The sequence below is a fragment of the Rhincodon typus genome, chromosome 1, assembly GCF_021869965.1.
Source record: "Rhincodon typus isolate 14 chromosome 1, sRhiTyp1.1, whole genome shotgun sequence".
NCBI classification, from domain to species: domain Eukaryota; kingdom Metazoa; phylum Chordata; class Chondrichthyes; order Orectolobiformes; family Rhincodontidae; genus Rhincodon; species Rhincodon typus.
Window position 1 is genome coordinate 87,105,943 of NC_063332.1, and position 16,470 is coordinate 87,122,412.

General features: G+C 43.4%; 1 pseudogene; it reads right to left on the reverse strand.

Annotated features, from left to right (window-relative positions):
- Positions 1 to 6,025: 6,025 nt before the first annotated feature.
- On the reverse strand, positions 6,026 to 13,823 carry LOC125484072 (annotated as a pseudogene).
- Between the last annotated feature and the right edge of the window lie 2,647 nt (positions 13,824 to 16,470).

Sequence of the window (16,470 nt, forward strand, 5' to 3'; positions counted from 1 at the left end):
AGGCCTAGGAGCTTAAAGACCTTAGCAAAGCCATCCAAGATGCACTGGAGAGTGTGCTGCGATGGTGTTGTCGTCAGCAAATTGAAGCTCCAAGATGGAGGTGGTGGAGACCTTGCGCTTAGGCTGTTTGACTTTAATAGGTTCAAAGTCCACCATCCATACGATAAATGAATTCCCTTGGGCAGGTTTTGGCTAACGAGCTGGAGGATGGTGTCAATGAAGATGGTGAACAGGGTGGTTGCGATGATGCAGCCTTGCTTGACACCTGTCTCCATGGTGAAAGGCCCAGACTCCAATCCACAGTTACTAAGCGCTGTCACAGACATGTCATCATGCAGCAACCTCAGCATCGTGATCAACATAGCAGGGCAGCTGCATCATGACAGTATCTGCCAGAGAACCTGGTGGTTAACTGTGTCAAAGGCCTCAGTTAGGTTGGTGAAGGTCATGTAATTGACATGCTGTGAAGATCATGTATGTTGTTCCTCTGGATGGGCTGAAGTGACATTTTGATTCAGGGAACATTTCTTCAGACAACAGCAGAAGTCCATTGGCAAGGACACTTGCAAGTACTTTGCCAGTGGTTGACAAAAGGGAGATACCTTTGTAATTCCCACAGTCAGCTTTGTCATCCTTTTTGAGTATGGTCATAATCAGAACATCCCTGAAATATGAGGGAGTTCTACTTTGAGCTGAATCTTCAAGAGCAAAAAATTCATGTGTTCATGGAGCTGTGGGCCACCCTCCTTTAGGATCTCCTCAGGAATCCCATCAGGACCAGCAGCCTTGTTGTTTCTTAGGCTCCTTATGACATCTTGTACTTCGGTCACACTGGGAGGTTCTCCCATGTCACCTTGCAAGGATCTCTGGAGGATTCGGTTAATGATTTCCAAGTTAACATTGGTATTACAGTTGAGAAGTTCTTGGAAACACTCTCTCCAGTAAGTGTTTATTGCCTCATTGTCCTTGAGCAGTTATTTGTATATCTTTAGAGCACAGGGGATTTAGACCATGGTAGTTTGGACCGTATACTGCCTTGGTAGTGCTACAGAAGCCTCATATCACCAGCATCCACCAGCTTATCAGTCCACCATTTGTTTCTGAGTCCCTTACCCTCTTCTGGACATCAACCTTAGCTTTGGCATTGGCCCTTCTTTTGGCTTAGCAGTTGATGTCGTTCTGCCAGTCACAGAAGGCTGTCCTTTCCTTGGAGATGAGCTATCCAATTTCCACATCATTCTCATTGAACCTAATAGTTTCCGGATTTGTACCTGACAGTGTTATTACAGGTTCGAAAATGACTGATTTAAGCAGACTCCAGCTTTCTCCTATGTTCCTTGGGTATTCCTGAGTTAGGTTTTTAGCAAATGAGGTCTGTAGCTATTACAAAGTGACCATGTCACTCAGGCTCTCAATGCTGAATCCTGGCTGGGTTTGCTCATTCTGAACCCTCCCTCTTCCTGTGTAGTCTGATGGACATTTTGGAATAAATAAGGCAGTGATCAGTCCAGCGGTCAGTCATCTGAGCCCATGGTGACATCCCTGTCCTGACGGGTCCTGGAGCGAACAATGACCTAATCAATGAGGTGCTATTGTTTCGAGTGTGGGTGCCACCAAGATGTTTTGAATTTGTTTTTCTGATGCATGAGTGTGTTTGTGATGGTGAGGGTGTACTCAACGCATTTTGTATGAAAAAGGACAACATTTTAATTCACGTTGCCAATACCTTCCCTTCCTATGGTGCCATTCCAAATGTTGTGGTCTCGACCAACCCTGGCATTGAGGTGTTCAAGAGGAATTATTTTGTTTTCCTTGGGAATGCTTGACAACAGTGTGTCAAGATTGGCATAGGAAGTGTCCATTACTTTCTCCTCTGAGTCAAGGCTTGGGGCATAGGCTCTCGCAAATGTAGCCGCCTGGTTCTTGGTGAGTGTCAGGCAGATGGTCATGAGTCGGTTGTTGGTCCCCACAGGAAGTTCGAAGAGGCAACTGACGAGCTGCTTCTGAATTACGAATCCAATACTGTGAATTCTGGGCCCATCAGCAGCCTTCCCTTTCCAGAAGAAGGTGTAACCACTTCTCACCTCCTTCAGTTGCCCTTTGTCTACAAGGTGGGTTTGGAAAAAGCAGCTAGGTCAATCTGGCATCTCCTCATTTGGCTATGGTCACGGTTTTTCTCTCAGGTCGGTCACCGTTAACTGAGTCCATCTGGGTTCTTACATTCCAGGCTCCAAAGTTTATTTTTCTTTGTAATGTAATACCTCTGTTTAAATAGGGAGGGAGGCAGTAGATGGGATGCAGTAATCCAGTGAGGCAGGCTATTTTAGGGCACCTTTTCCATTCCTCTCCCCTACTGGGGAGAGCAGAGTAGATCCACAGTGGTGGGCACAGCTGCCCAAATGCTCTATCTGCCTCATCCAGGAGGAAGACGACTGAATCTGACATCCACCACCTGATGTATCAGTTTGTGACTAGGGTCTTCCAGCTATCACAGTTCTACCCACTTTGTCACTAGCTGGTTGCCATAAGACTTTTGTCCAGGATGTTAGTAGGACTGGTACCTCTTGGGAGAATGCATGTGCGTGACTTCTTTTAACATTGGGAGGCTGATGCAGAGACAGACTCCACATGGGCCTTGGCAGATAGGGTTCGGAGCACAGCGGCATGGAGACCAAAGATGACTGACAGCCCTTCTCTATTGCAGCCTTCACATAGTTGTGATGCTCTGATTTAAGTTCATCTATCATCCGCTGCCTGCACTGTTGTTCAGGACTTCATGGATCGTGCTTTGTATGGAACGTCCCCTTGACCTTACCATCAGAGTGACCCTGTCAAGTCCTATGCTCCAGACTGTTTAGCTCTTGGGTTCCTGGGTATGCACAACCTCTCGACCACAAGAAGGTGGCAATCCTTGGAGAGGAAAATACACAAATCACACTTTCCCACATTGTTCTGCATCTGTCACTTTTTGGACTACTCCCCTGTGTGCCCAAGTCCTTCTGTAGCCTTCCTGACTCCACAACACTATCATTCTGCAAACATAGCAAAAATGCTCTCAATTCCTTCGTCCAGATCTTTAATGTATACCGTGAGTAGTTGTAGTCCCAGCATGGACCCTCGCAGCCTCCACTAGTCACTGGCTGTCATCCTGAAAAAAACCTTTATCCCCATTCTCTACCTTCTGCCAATCAGCCAATCCTCTATCCATGCCAGTACCTTTCCTCTAACACCAAGGCTGTTAACTTATTTAGCAGCCTCCTGTGTGGCATCTTGTCAAAGGCCTTCTGGAAATCCAAATAGATCATATTCCCTGGCCCTTACTTTATTTAACTTGCGAGTTACCTCCTCAAAGAATTCTAATAGATTTGTCATGCATGACCTATCCATGATGAATTCATGCTGACTCTGCCCTATTTTTCCATGTTCTTCCAAGTATTCCATAATTTCATCCTTAATGATACAATCTAGAATCTTACCAATGACTGAGGTAGGGCTAACTGGCCTATTGTTTCCCATCTACTGCCTCCCTTCCTTTTTAAACAGAAGTATTACATTAACCATTTCCCATGCTTCTTAGACCCTCCCTGGCTGCAACCGTTCCTGAATAGCACCATCAGTCCTTCCACAATCTCGTCAGCTAACTCCTTCAGAATTCTGGGGTGTTGTCCATCTGGTCTGGATGGTTTATTCACCTTCGGATTTTTCAGCTTTCACAACATCTTCTCCTAGTGATGGTCACTAAGGATGGCTCCCTTACCAATCAACTCTGGCCAGCTCCTCCCTCATGGCTTGGGGAGGCAATGGCCTAGTGGTATTATTGCTGGACTGTTAATCCAGAGACCCAGGTAATGTTCTGGGGACCTGAGTTCAAATCCCGCCATGGCAGATGGTGGAATTTGAATTCAATAAATATCTGGAATTAACAATCTCATGATGACCATGAATCCATTGTTGATTGTCAGGAAAAACCCATCTGGTTCACTAATGTCCTTTAGGGAAGGAAAATGCCATCCTTACCTGGTCTGGCCTACATGTGACTCCAGACCCACTGCAATGTGGTTGACTCTGGACTGCCCTCTCGGCAATTAGGGATGGGCAATAAATGCTGCCTGGCCAGCAAGCCCCATCCTGTGAATGAATAAAAAAAAAGTCACTCTTAGTCAATTTTAATACCATCTGATTGAAGTTTCCTCGTCTCAAACTGCAGAATGAATTCACTTATATTATGGTCACTGCCTCCTCGGAGTTTCTTCACCTTTAGCTCCCAAATCAAGTCTGCCTTATTCCACATCACCCAAACAAAAATTGCCTGTTCCCTAGTGGGCTCTATCAGAAGCTGCTCCAAAACAGAATTCATGGGTATTCCACACATTCTTTATCAAGATCTCCTACCTGCCAACGTGATTTTCCCAGTTCTCCTGTGTATTGAAATTCCTCCATGATTATTGTAATCATCCCATTCTGATATGCCTTTTCTATCTCCTGATTTATTTTCTGCCCCACATCCTGACTACTGCTGGGAGGCCTGTACATAACTCTTAACGGTCTCTTTTCCCTTTTGCGGTTCCTCAGCTTTACCAACACAGATTCTATGCCTTCTGACTCCATATCACTTATTGCTACAGATTTGAATTGATTTCCTACAAAACAAAGCAATCCCACCCCCTCTGCCTGTCCTTTTCATTGGACATTTATCTTTGAATATTTAGTCCCCATCCCTGATGCCCTTACAGTCATGTCTCTGCGACATCCATGACATTGTACTTGCCAATTTCAATCTGCAAGCTACAGGCTCATTTACCTTGTCTTGTATCCTGCATGCTTTTAAATACATCGCACACCCCCACCCCCGACTTCTCATAGTTATCCCCTTATCTGCTGTGCCTGAAGTTAGATTCCTAATCCTTTCCATACTCTGTCATAACTTAGAAGCTCAACTGGAAAGGAACATCATTTATTGTTGAACACCATAATAGAGCCATGTCTCATGGCATATATAGGCTAGTTCCAAACTGAGACAGAGAGATCTGTAGACCCGTCTCTGTGTCTGCTTTGTGTTTTTTCAAAAGCTATCTGAAAGTGTTATCACACACAACTGAATAGCTTTCCCACCACCAAATCACTGTGATGCTTTTCTTGTTTGCAATTATCAACCACCACCAGTAAATCACACATGTAGGGTTTGTTTATCCTCCTCCTATGCCTAGGGTCTGCTTTTGTTTTTCTTTACAGCCAGGGTCTGCTTTGTTTTTCTTTACAGCCAGGGTCTGCTTTGTTTTTCTTTACAGCCAGGGTCTGCTTTGTTTTTCCTTACAGCCAGGGTCTGCTTTGTTTTTCCTAATCAGCTTGCTTGGAGGTGTTATTACACACCTCTATTGAATGTGGGAATTTAACTTCAGCCTCCCGGTTAAGAGATAGGGACATTACCGATACAAAATTAGGATTGTCCAGGGTCAGATTTATATTTTATAATTAACCTTTACAGAGATGTAAAGTCACCTCTCTGAAGAAGGTGGGTCAAGAACCCACGTCTCCTCACACAGAGGTAGGGACTCTACCACTGCACCACAGGAACCTTATTTTGTGGAATCTGTGTGCTTCTGTTATGAGCCGCTTATATTCCATTCTATAACGTCCTAATCAACCTGTTCAGGGATGTTATTACACGTATCTGGAGAAGGTGGTTCGTGAACATGGGTTCCTGGCTCAGAGGTAGGAACGCCATCGCTGTGCTGTAAGTGCCCTCAGAGTCTACTTTCAAAAAAGTTTCTAATCAACCTCCTCAGAGTTGCTATTACACATGTCTGGAGCAATTAGGACTTGAACCTGGGCCTCTTGATCCAGAGGTAGGGCACTGACCACGGAGCCACGAAAACGCTTCTGCGTCGGCTTTGTTTTGAAACTTTTAAAATTAAAGTCTATAGATCATATTTATATATGAAATCACAACAAAGAATTCATTCCTCCAAAGAATTACATCATGGCCTGAAAGCAATATAAATGCTGGTAGCAATTATATGTCCATTTATTTCTGATACCAAATGTTTCATCTGCTTTCCTTCTTCACTTTCTTAGAATTTCATGGAGAAGAACTTCAGCTGCAGGAGAGACGTAAATATCTACTGGCACAATTCTGTCACAGGCCGTCACCATGGGAGTAATGGTAATAATCACGCCTCATTTGCAGAGCTGCCAAGGAGACCACATAGTCAGGTTCAGGTATCTGATCGTAAACCTTTCAAAGAGCTGGAGCCATTTTGTTGGAGGTGTACCAGCCCCAGTCATGACGTCTGACTGCTGAGGACTAGCACAGAAGATGATGCTGAGCCTGTCCATGTCATATCTGGGCACTGCCATGTGTATCGTTTCACTGGCACTGCAGGCTAGCCCAAAGGATGTGGGCCACAAAGAACTCCCTCAGGCCCAATTTATCAGCTCATCCAGTTTTGTGATGACGTACACCCCTTCATTGCTGCAAAGTGAGAGCTGCTTGCCTGTTTGGCCATTGTAGAGCTTCCTGTCTTTTCTGTCACTGTGGTCTGACAGAGACATGATGAGAAAGGACTGCCGGAGAGGGTAGTGAAGTCGGCCTCATTAGGGGCATGTAAGCAGCTTTTAGATAGACATATGGATGATAGTATAAGGTAGGGGTGAAGGTTAGATAGACCTTAGGATTAGGGTAAAAGTTCGGCACAACATCATGGGCCAAAGGGCCTGTACTGTGCTGTACTGTTCTATGTTCTATGTTCTATGAACTGGGTCTGGAGACAACAGATAATGATCAACCAAGATGCAAAACCCCTGCTTCGCCATCTTGGCCAGAAGCTGGTGCAGCCCCAATTTATTTTATTGTAATTCAGAGATGGTATTATGCAACACTGGAGCGGGTGGCACTTGAACTCAGGCCTCCACAGCCCAGAAGTAGGGTCATTACTATTGTGCCACACGGGCCGTCAGAGTCCTTTTTTTGTTTCCCGAATTGTTATCGCATGCAACCGACGGGGTTTCCTGTCGCCAAATCACCGCGACTTTATTTTTTGTTTTTAAATACTAATCGCCACGTGTAAATGAGCCATGTAGCCAATCAGAAATTTACATGCAAATCCCATTACAGGCAATGCAAACCATCAAAAGTGAGGGGGTGTGGATAGGGAAAGAGGGAAGGGACTGAGTCAAAACGGAATTGGAGGGTGAGGTGTCTGCTTTGTTTTTTTTCGAATCAACATGCTCAGAAATGTTATTTCATTCCTCTGGATAGGTGGTACTTGAACCCAGGTTTTCTGGTTCAGAACTAGGGGCATTACCACTGCACCACGGCAACAAAGCCATTGGGACAGTTAATCCTGGCCACAGAGAACGTTGTCTATTCCCCTGACTATACTATCCTCAGTAACAACAACATTTCTCTTTTCTCCCCTCTGTTGAATAGTTCCCTGTACCACAGTGCTATTGTCAGTTTGCTCATCCTCCCTGAGCTCCCACGCTCATCCACAAACAGGAGCAAGAATCTGTGACCCCAGTAGATGAAACAAGATAAATGAGCTTGTAGCGCAGATTGAAGTTGGCGGCTACAACTTTATGGATATCACAGAGACTTGGCTGCAAGGGGATCAGGGCTAGAACTAAACATCCAGGGATATACATTCTTTCAAAAGGACAGGCAGATGGGCTGGGGATGGATGTGCGGGTGTGCGTCTGTGTTTATATGGCAATGGCGACGGGGTGGGGGATGTTGGGGGTGTGGCTGCTTTTTAAGCAAGAAATGAATTTAAATTTATATTGCTTCTTGCTCCAGGGCTGGAAGGTGTAGAATATGTGGGCAGAGTTGAGGAACCGCAAATGAATAAAGACATTGTTGGGAGTTATGTACAGGTCTCCAAGTAGTCAGGATATGGGGAAGAAAATAAATCAGGAGATAGAAAAGACATGTAAGAAATGCACGATTACAATAATCATGCGGGACTTCAATACAGAATCAGAGAGTCAGGTGAGACTGGGAAAATCTGTTAGCCTGACCTCAATTGTTGATAAGATTTAAGATTCCATTAAGTATGAGGTTGCAGAGTATTTGGAAGTGCATGCTAAAATGGGGCTGAGTCAGTATGGCTTCATCAAGGGAAGGTCATGCCTGATAGATCTGTTAGAATTCTTTGAGGGGCTAATGAGCTAGTTAGACACAGGACAGCCAGTGGACCTGATCTGTTTGGATTTCCAGAAGGCCTTTGCCACGGTGCTGCACAGGAAGCTGCTAAATAAGATAAGGCTCCTCTCACCCACCGTCCTGCAAAAATGCCATCCCCTATTCCCAATTCCTTCAACTCTGCCGCATCTGCTCCTGAGATGAGGCATTCCACTCCCGGACATTCCAGATGTCCTCGTTTTTCATGGACCGCAACTTCCCCTCCACAGTGGTCGAAAACGCCCTCGACCGTGTCTCATTTCCCGCAACTCATCCTTCACACCCCCTCCCCGCAATAACAACCAAAACAGAATCCCCCTCATCCTCACGTACCACCCCACCAACCTCCGGATCCAACGCATCATCCTCCAACAATTCCACTGTCTGCAATCCGACACCACCACCAGACATCTTTCCCTCCCCACCCTTATCTGCTTTCCAGAGGGACCACTGCCTCCGTGACTCCCTTGTTCGTGCCACACTCCCCACTAGCCCCACCACCCCTGGCACTTTTCCCTGCAACCGCAGGAAGTGCTACACCTGCCCCTACACCTGCTCCCCACCCCCATCCCAGACCTCAAGAAGACCTTCCACATCAAACAGATGTTCACCTGCACATCTGCAAATGTGGTATACTGTATCCGCTGTTCCTGATGTGGCCTCCTCTACATCGGGGAAACCAAGCGGAGGCTTGGGGACCGCTTTGTGGAACACCTACACTCGGTTCGTGACAAACGACTGCACCTCCCAGTCGCTAACCATTTCAACTCCCCCCTCCCACTCCTTGGATGACATGTCCATCCTGGGCCTCCTGCAGTGCCACAGCGATGCCACCGGAAGGTTGCAGGAACAGCATCTCATATTCCGCTTGGGAACCCTGCAGCCCAATGGTATCAATGTGGACTTCACAAGTTTCAAAGTCTCCTCTCCCCGACCGCATTCCTAAACCAGCCCAGCTCATCCCAGCCTCCCTAACCTGTCCTTCCTCCCACTTATCCACTCCTCCCACCTCAAGCCCCACCCCCACCTCCTACTTGCTAGCCTCATCCCGCCTCCTTGACATGTCCGTCCTCCCTGGACTGACCTATCTCCTCCCTAACTCTCCATCTACACTCACCTTTACTGGCTCCAACCCCGCCTCTTTGACCTGTCTGTCTCCTCTCCACCTATCTTCTCCTTTATCCATCTTCTATCCACCTCCCCCTCTCTCCCTATTTCTTTCAGAATCCCCTTCCCCTCCCCCATTACTGAAGAAGGGTCTTGACCCAAAACGTCAGCTTTCCATCCCCTCTGATGCTGCTTGGCCTGCTGTGTTCATCCAGCTCTACACCTTGTTATCCAAGGGTCCATGGTGTTCGGGGCAAGGTACTGGCATGCTTAGAGGGTTGGCTGACTGGCAGAAGGCAAACAGTGGGGGTAAAGGGATTTTTTCAGAATGGCAGCTGGTGACTAGTGGGTTTGAGCAGGAGTCCATATTGGGAATACAGTTATTCATGTTATACATTAACAATCTTGACGAAAGAACTGAGAGCATTGTTTGCATATGGCACAAATATAGGTAGAGGGACAGGTCTTGTTGAGGAATCTGGGAGGCTGCAAAAAGGCTTGGACAGGGTAGGAGAGTGGGCAAGGAAGTGGCAGATGGAATGGAATGTGGGAAAAAGTGATGGTGTGCACTTTGGTTGGAAGAATAGAGGTGTAGACTATTTTCTAAATAGAGAAAAGCTTTTGGAAATCTGAAGCACAAAGAGACTTAAGAGTCTGAGTTCAGGATTCTTTTAAAATTAGATCTGGGTTCAGTTGGTAGTCAGGAAGGCAAATCCAATGTTAGCATTCATCTTGAGAAGACTACAATGCAAGAGCATGGATGTGCTGCCACAGCTGTGCAAGGATCTGGTCAGACTGTATTTGGAATATTATGAGCAGTTTGGGACTGAAATCTAAGGAATGATGTGTTAACATTGGAAGGGTTCAAAATAGATTTACAAGAATGATCCTGGGGATAAAGGTCTTGTTATATGAGGGGCATCCCCCATTTCGAAAATAGTCTACACCTGTATTCTTCCAACCAAAGTGCATGAGGGGCAGTTGAGGACTCTGGGTTTGTGCTTGACGGAATTTACAAGGATGATGGGAGATTCTCATTGAAACTTACAGAACACTGAGAGGCCTGGATAAAATGGACACGGAGAAGATGTTTCCACAAGCAGGAGAGACTAGGACCCAATGTCACAGCCTCAGAGTGAAAGCATGACCCTTTAAAACTGAGATGAGGAGGAATTTCTTCAGCCAGAGGGTAGTGAATCTGTGAAACTCATTGTCGCAGAGGGCTGTGGAGGCCAATCACTGTGTGTATTTAGGACAAAGATAGATAAGTTTTTGCTTAATAGAAGGATGAAGACTTATGGGGAGGAGGCAAGAGAAATATATCAACTATGATCAAATGGTGGAGCAGATTTGTTGGGCTGAATGGCCCAATTCTAATCTTATATCTTATTGTTTATGGCTACGTTCATAAAACTCACTGATTGTCATAACCATCCATCTGCTTCACTAATGTCCATTCGGGATGGAAAATTTCAATCCTTATTTGGTCTGGCCTACATCTGAACTCTAACGCATAACAATGTGGTTAACTCTTAACTGCCATCTGAAATGGCCTAGAAAGCCAAACAGTTCAAGGACAATTAAGAATGAGCAACAAAAGCAACACCAGGAATGCTCACATTCCATGAAACAGCGACAAAAAGTACCACCAACTAGTGCTGGAGGAGATATAAGGCTGGAGGAGGTTACAGATACAGGGTGAGTCTACATCATTGAAATGGATGAAAGAATTCAACACAATGGAAGACAGGAAATTGTTCTAGATCAGTGAGAAAAAGAGTGATGGGGAATGATTACTTCACTAGGCATGGTATAAATGGCTCAGTCTTGAAAAAGGTGGAATTTATTGATTGGAACTTAGGAATCCTACATAGAAGACAGAAGTTGTGAGACTGCTATATTAATAGAAATTGGCAAAAGTAGATGTAAGCAATTTTGGTGATAGGCAGAATAACTTTGTGAATGAACTGAGAAGCCATGGTTTTACATTGATTCAAATTGAGCAAGGTGCATTTGAAGGGGATGGAACAAGAGGCAAAGGAGTGCAGTTTACAGTGGGAGCCAAAGAAAGAAATCTGTGCCATATCTTCCACTGTTTCAACACAGCTCAAAACACTTCACAGCTAATGAACCACTTATGCAGTCAGTATTGTAAAGTGGACACTGCTACACAATTCAACCAGAAAGGCAAATCACAGTTAAGCTCCATCCAAATCTCACACAATGAACAGGATCCAATATCACGGATAGAAGGGTGAGTTGGGATCATTTCTATATCATGATCCCACTCTGTCAGGATACTTATCTTTCCAAAGTTCAATCATTTGTCTTGCAGTCTTTGAAATATGGCAGCCCAACTTCAGAATTTGGCAGTGTGATTGCCAAAGTGGGAATGCCAGGGTGTGGTCATCTTCTGGTGCCCTGTAAAGATGGCCACAACTGTGAGGCTGATGCAAAAGTCATCAATTGAGGGAGTAAAACAGGAAGATCCCAGAGCCGCAGGCCAGCCGCTGGAAAACACATTCCAAATACCTGTCAGTTTGACCCCATCAAGAACAAATCTACTGTAAGGAAGATCCCAATAAGGTGTACAAGTAGCACACACACGAGCGTGTAATTATCTAAATTGCTTACCTGTCACTGCTTGGAATACTGTCAGGAGATTGGAATGCATGAGATCACTGCCCCAATCTTTTTTCTGATATTTCCCACAGTTTAGTTCGAAGTTCATCCCTGCAAGACCATGAAGATTCCATCTAATGCTCAAATACATTCAAAGTTCAGTAATATTCACTTTCTAAACTTGTTACAAAAGGGAAATTGTAGCATTTATCTTTCTTCTTTGGTTGAGGCCAGCTTCCTGAAGAGAGGTCACTGGACCATAAATGTTAACTCTGCTTTCTCTCCATAGATGTTGTCAGACCTGCTGAGTTTTTCCAGCAATTTTTGATTTTGTTTCTGAATTCCAGCATTCGCAGTTCTTTGGTTTTTCATTCCACTATCCGCTTGACCTGAATGGCTCATTTAGACACCAGACTGTGCCCTTGCCCACAACCATCAGATGCCTCATTCTATTCCACTGATTTATTAAAAGGGCTATAGTAAGTCACAAAGATGTTTTGTATCAGAAACTATTAAGACTACTTTGACTTTTATGTAAGGTGGCAGTCTGCCATTAAGTCCATTATTGTAGAAATGAACCTTACAACATATTTTATTCTGGTCTATTGACAAGGCTGATTAAAGTACATGACAAAGTAGTGTAAGATATATTGAGGCAATATGCTCTAACCATGAGTGGATAGATTGTGATGTAACTACAGACACTTGCTCAGTAATTTTATTCCAGGAAGTTTTTGCCATGCATAATGTGTTTGACTAACTATATGGTAAGAAGCTTCTTTCATGTAGTTTTTATTTAGCCAATGATTGGAAAAAGTGAGAGATATAAATAAAGCATAATGGAAATATGCAACATTGGAAGAAGAACAGATTTCACTTTTAGATAATTATGGACTTGCTGTGCATTGGCATTATTTTTCATTTTCACTTTGGGTTTCTCTTTTTCTCTGTAATGGAGAAAATATATTTTAGTTATATCACTCACTTGAAAAGCATTTATGTTCTTGTGTTTCTTCCAAATGCAACATAGCCAATTGTTTTTTAACAGTCAGAGGAAATGAATCTGTTTAGGTTTCTAAGGGCCTTATCAGTTAATGAACAGTATTCATTTTTAGAACAGGTTTTCTTCTTTCAGTCATACAGTGTCCTATAGTTCTCATTTTCTTTGACTTTAAAATATAGACTTTGATCAAAACAAAATAAAATTAAAATTTATACATATTGTCAGCCAAAAGGCTGACAAAGTGAATGCAATTGCAGAAAAGACTCAGGTGCCCCTGCCATTGAGAGATTGAAAGAAGAATCAGTCATAACTTCCATTGAAACTAATGGAAAGCAAAATTTGTAGTATCTACTTTTCACTCCAGCAGCATGATAACTGTCTCCTAGATAATGGAGGTGTAACAAACAGCATCACATTAGAATATCTGTAGAACGTATGAAGAACTAGCCTCATGGGAAAAGAAAATCCCAGAATATAGATACTTATGAATCTTTTTCAGGGTATAGTGATATAAGTGGATCTACAGGATAGCCTTTCCTTTTAGACAGTCCCTAAGGATCAAGGATGGCTTTCTTTCATTCTGGAGTTGTGGGTCCTGAGGTGACTAAATAATCTAAATAGTTTTTGCCTAGATCCACACACGCTGTGCCAGTGATGGGGCAGACAGTGTTTGAAGAGATGGCTGGGTGGAATGTTTGGATTTTGTCAGCTCCTTCAACAGGTGGTGCTTGGTCTCCACTTCGACGTGTTGGAAATATTGAAAACAATTGGCACTTTCACAGATGCTTCTCCAATTTACGCAGAATGGGGCAAGAGATTCCTTGAAGTGTTTTCTCTGCTGTTCTGCTGACTTCTCTTGCCATGACAACGGTCAGAGTAGTGAGCTTGTTTTGCAAATCTTAGGTCAGGCATGCCGGCAATATGGCCCATCCAGCTCAGCTAACTGACAGTCACCTGTGCCTTGATGCTTGGGATATCGGCCTGAGAGAGGACACGGATATATGGATCATCTATCATGCCAGTGGATTTTCAAAGGTTCTGCAGAGGTGTTGGTGGTGATATTTCTCTAGGGATTTGAGATGTCTGTCACACATTGTCCAATCTCCAACGCATACAGAAAGGCAGACAGCACTAATGCATCATGAATTTGGAACGGGGTTTGACATCTTTGTCAAACACTCTGTCCCTCAGAAGCCAAAGGCTGCACTGGCACAACAATAACAATGTTGAATTTTGTTGTTAAAATCTACCCTCACTGAATACAAGCTGTGAGTTTGCCTTCAACAGGACTTTTTTTTAACTTATGGAACAATAGCAATGCTAAGCCATGTAACATAAGAAACGTGGACATCATGCTGTTAAAAAATCCACAAATAACTATTATGTACAAACATTACGTTCCTCAGGCACATAAGCATCTGAGCTAGTATTAAGCTAATATTTCATGATAGAGAAGCATACTTCTAGTGATGTTTCATGCTTCACATGATTGGAGCGAAGATGAAGAATGAGACTTTATACCTTAAGGTCACATGCTATGATACAGTAATGATAACATGAGTGTGTCTTTTCGAGGCATACCATCATACTTACCATCTAACATGTTGTTCAATGGATCACCATGAATCTTTGTAGTCAGAGATAATGCTGCACAGCAGAAGCAGGCTGGAAGCATCACTAGAAGTATGCTTCTCTATCATGAAATATTAGCTTAATATTGGCTCAGATGCTTGTGTGCCCGAGGAATATAATGTTTGTACATAATAGTTATTTGTGGATTCTTTAACAGCATGATGTCCATGTTTCTTATGTTATACATGGGATTGCATAACCATTGTCCCATAGGTAACCTGGAAGGAAATGAAAGGTAATACATGATTAAAACTAGCTGTTAAAATAATAACAGTACTTAGAGGATACCAAATTGTAAGGTATGGCTAACACTGTGGGAGATGTGAATGCAATACAAGAAAAGACATGGGAAACCTTTTGGGGATAGGGCATTTAAATGACAAATGAATTATTCCATAATTCAATTATAGATAATATGCTTTGGTGAAAAAAGCATCATTGTATACCCTTTAGAAAATAAGAATCTGAAAGGAATTGGAGAAGAATAAAGAGGTACAGGATCCAAGTGAACAAATCATTAAATCAGTGTAAGATTACAAGGTGTGGAACTGGATGAACACAACAAACCAAGCAGCATCAGAGGAGCAGGAAAGCTGACGTTTCGGGTCTGGACCCTTCTTCAGAAATTCTTCATTTCTTCTTCTTCATTTCTGAAGAAGGGTCCAGACCCGAAACGTCAGCTTTTCTGCTCCTCTGATGCTGCTTGGCCTGCTGTGTTCATCCAGCTCTACACCTTGTTATCTCAGATTCTCCAGCATCGGCAGTTCCTACTATCATTAAATCAGTGTAGCTGCTTTAACAAGATTGCAAATAGGGTTCCAACTGAATCATAGGATTCTGATTTGTATAAACATGCTCTGCCCCTGAAACAGGCAGGCACTTAACAGGAAAGAAAGTTCCTTTAAAAATAATGACATGAAGCTGTTTAAAAACAAAAGGATGTTAACTAGTTGATAGCTTCAAACACTGAACTCTGATGAGCTTGAAATATTGAGCTCTGCTTTTGTTCCAGAGATGCTGCCCAGACCTGCTGAGTTTCACCAAAAATTTCTGTTTTTGTTTTAAATATTTAGTCTAGTTCTGGTCACTGAAAAGTGAAAGGCATTCATGTGCTGAAGGCAGCGCAGAAAAATGCTGGATTAATTGCAATTTTTCAATCTGGGTAGAGTTAATCTTCTCAAGGATATGAGATAGTTAAGAAAATGGAATGAGTAAATCTGGAACATTATTGCAGGTGAAATTGAGGGAGTAGTTTCACCATCTCAAGGAGGATGGTAACCATTACAATTGCCCCAAAATGGGAATAAAGGAACAAGATTCAAGCACAGATCTCCAATGCCCTGTTTTTTTTTGGTTTCAAGACCAGGGTCAACAGCATTTGGTCTGATGATCCAGCCCTGCAATCCTCCAAGATATTCTCTCTCCTCTAATTCTGATCTCTGGTGAATTCTAAATTGTAAATTTTCCAGTATTGGTGACTCTGGTCAGGAAAAACGAGAAGGCATACAGTGGGTTTAAGCTATCGGGCTCAAGTGAATCCCTAGATGACTACACTAATTCTAGAAGCAAACTCAAAAGGGAAACCAGAAGAGCAAAAGAGGGTATGAGGTTGATCTGGCAGATAAGGTTAAAGATAATTCCAAGAGGTTTTATAGCTATATTAAGAGTAAAAGAGTGGCTAGGGAGAGAATAGATCCCCTTAAAGATCAGCATGGCTGTCCATGTGTGGTGCCACAGGAGATGGGGGAGATTTTAATTGAATTTTTCTCCTCAGTGTTGACTGAGGACAGAATCATGGATGTAAAAAAATATAAGGGAAACAAGTTGGGATGTTTTGGACCACATACATATTACCTGAGAGGAGATGTTTGCAGTCTTAGATCCCATTAAGGTGGATAAATCCCCTGGGCCTGATCAAATCCATCCT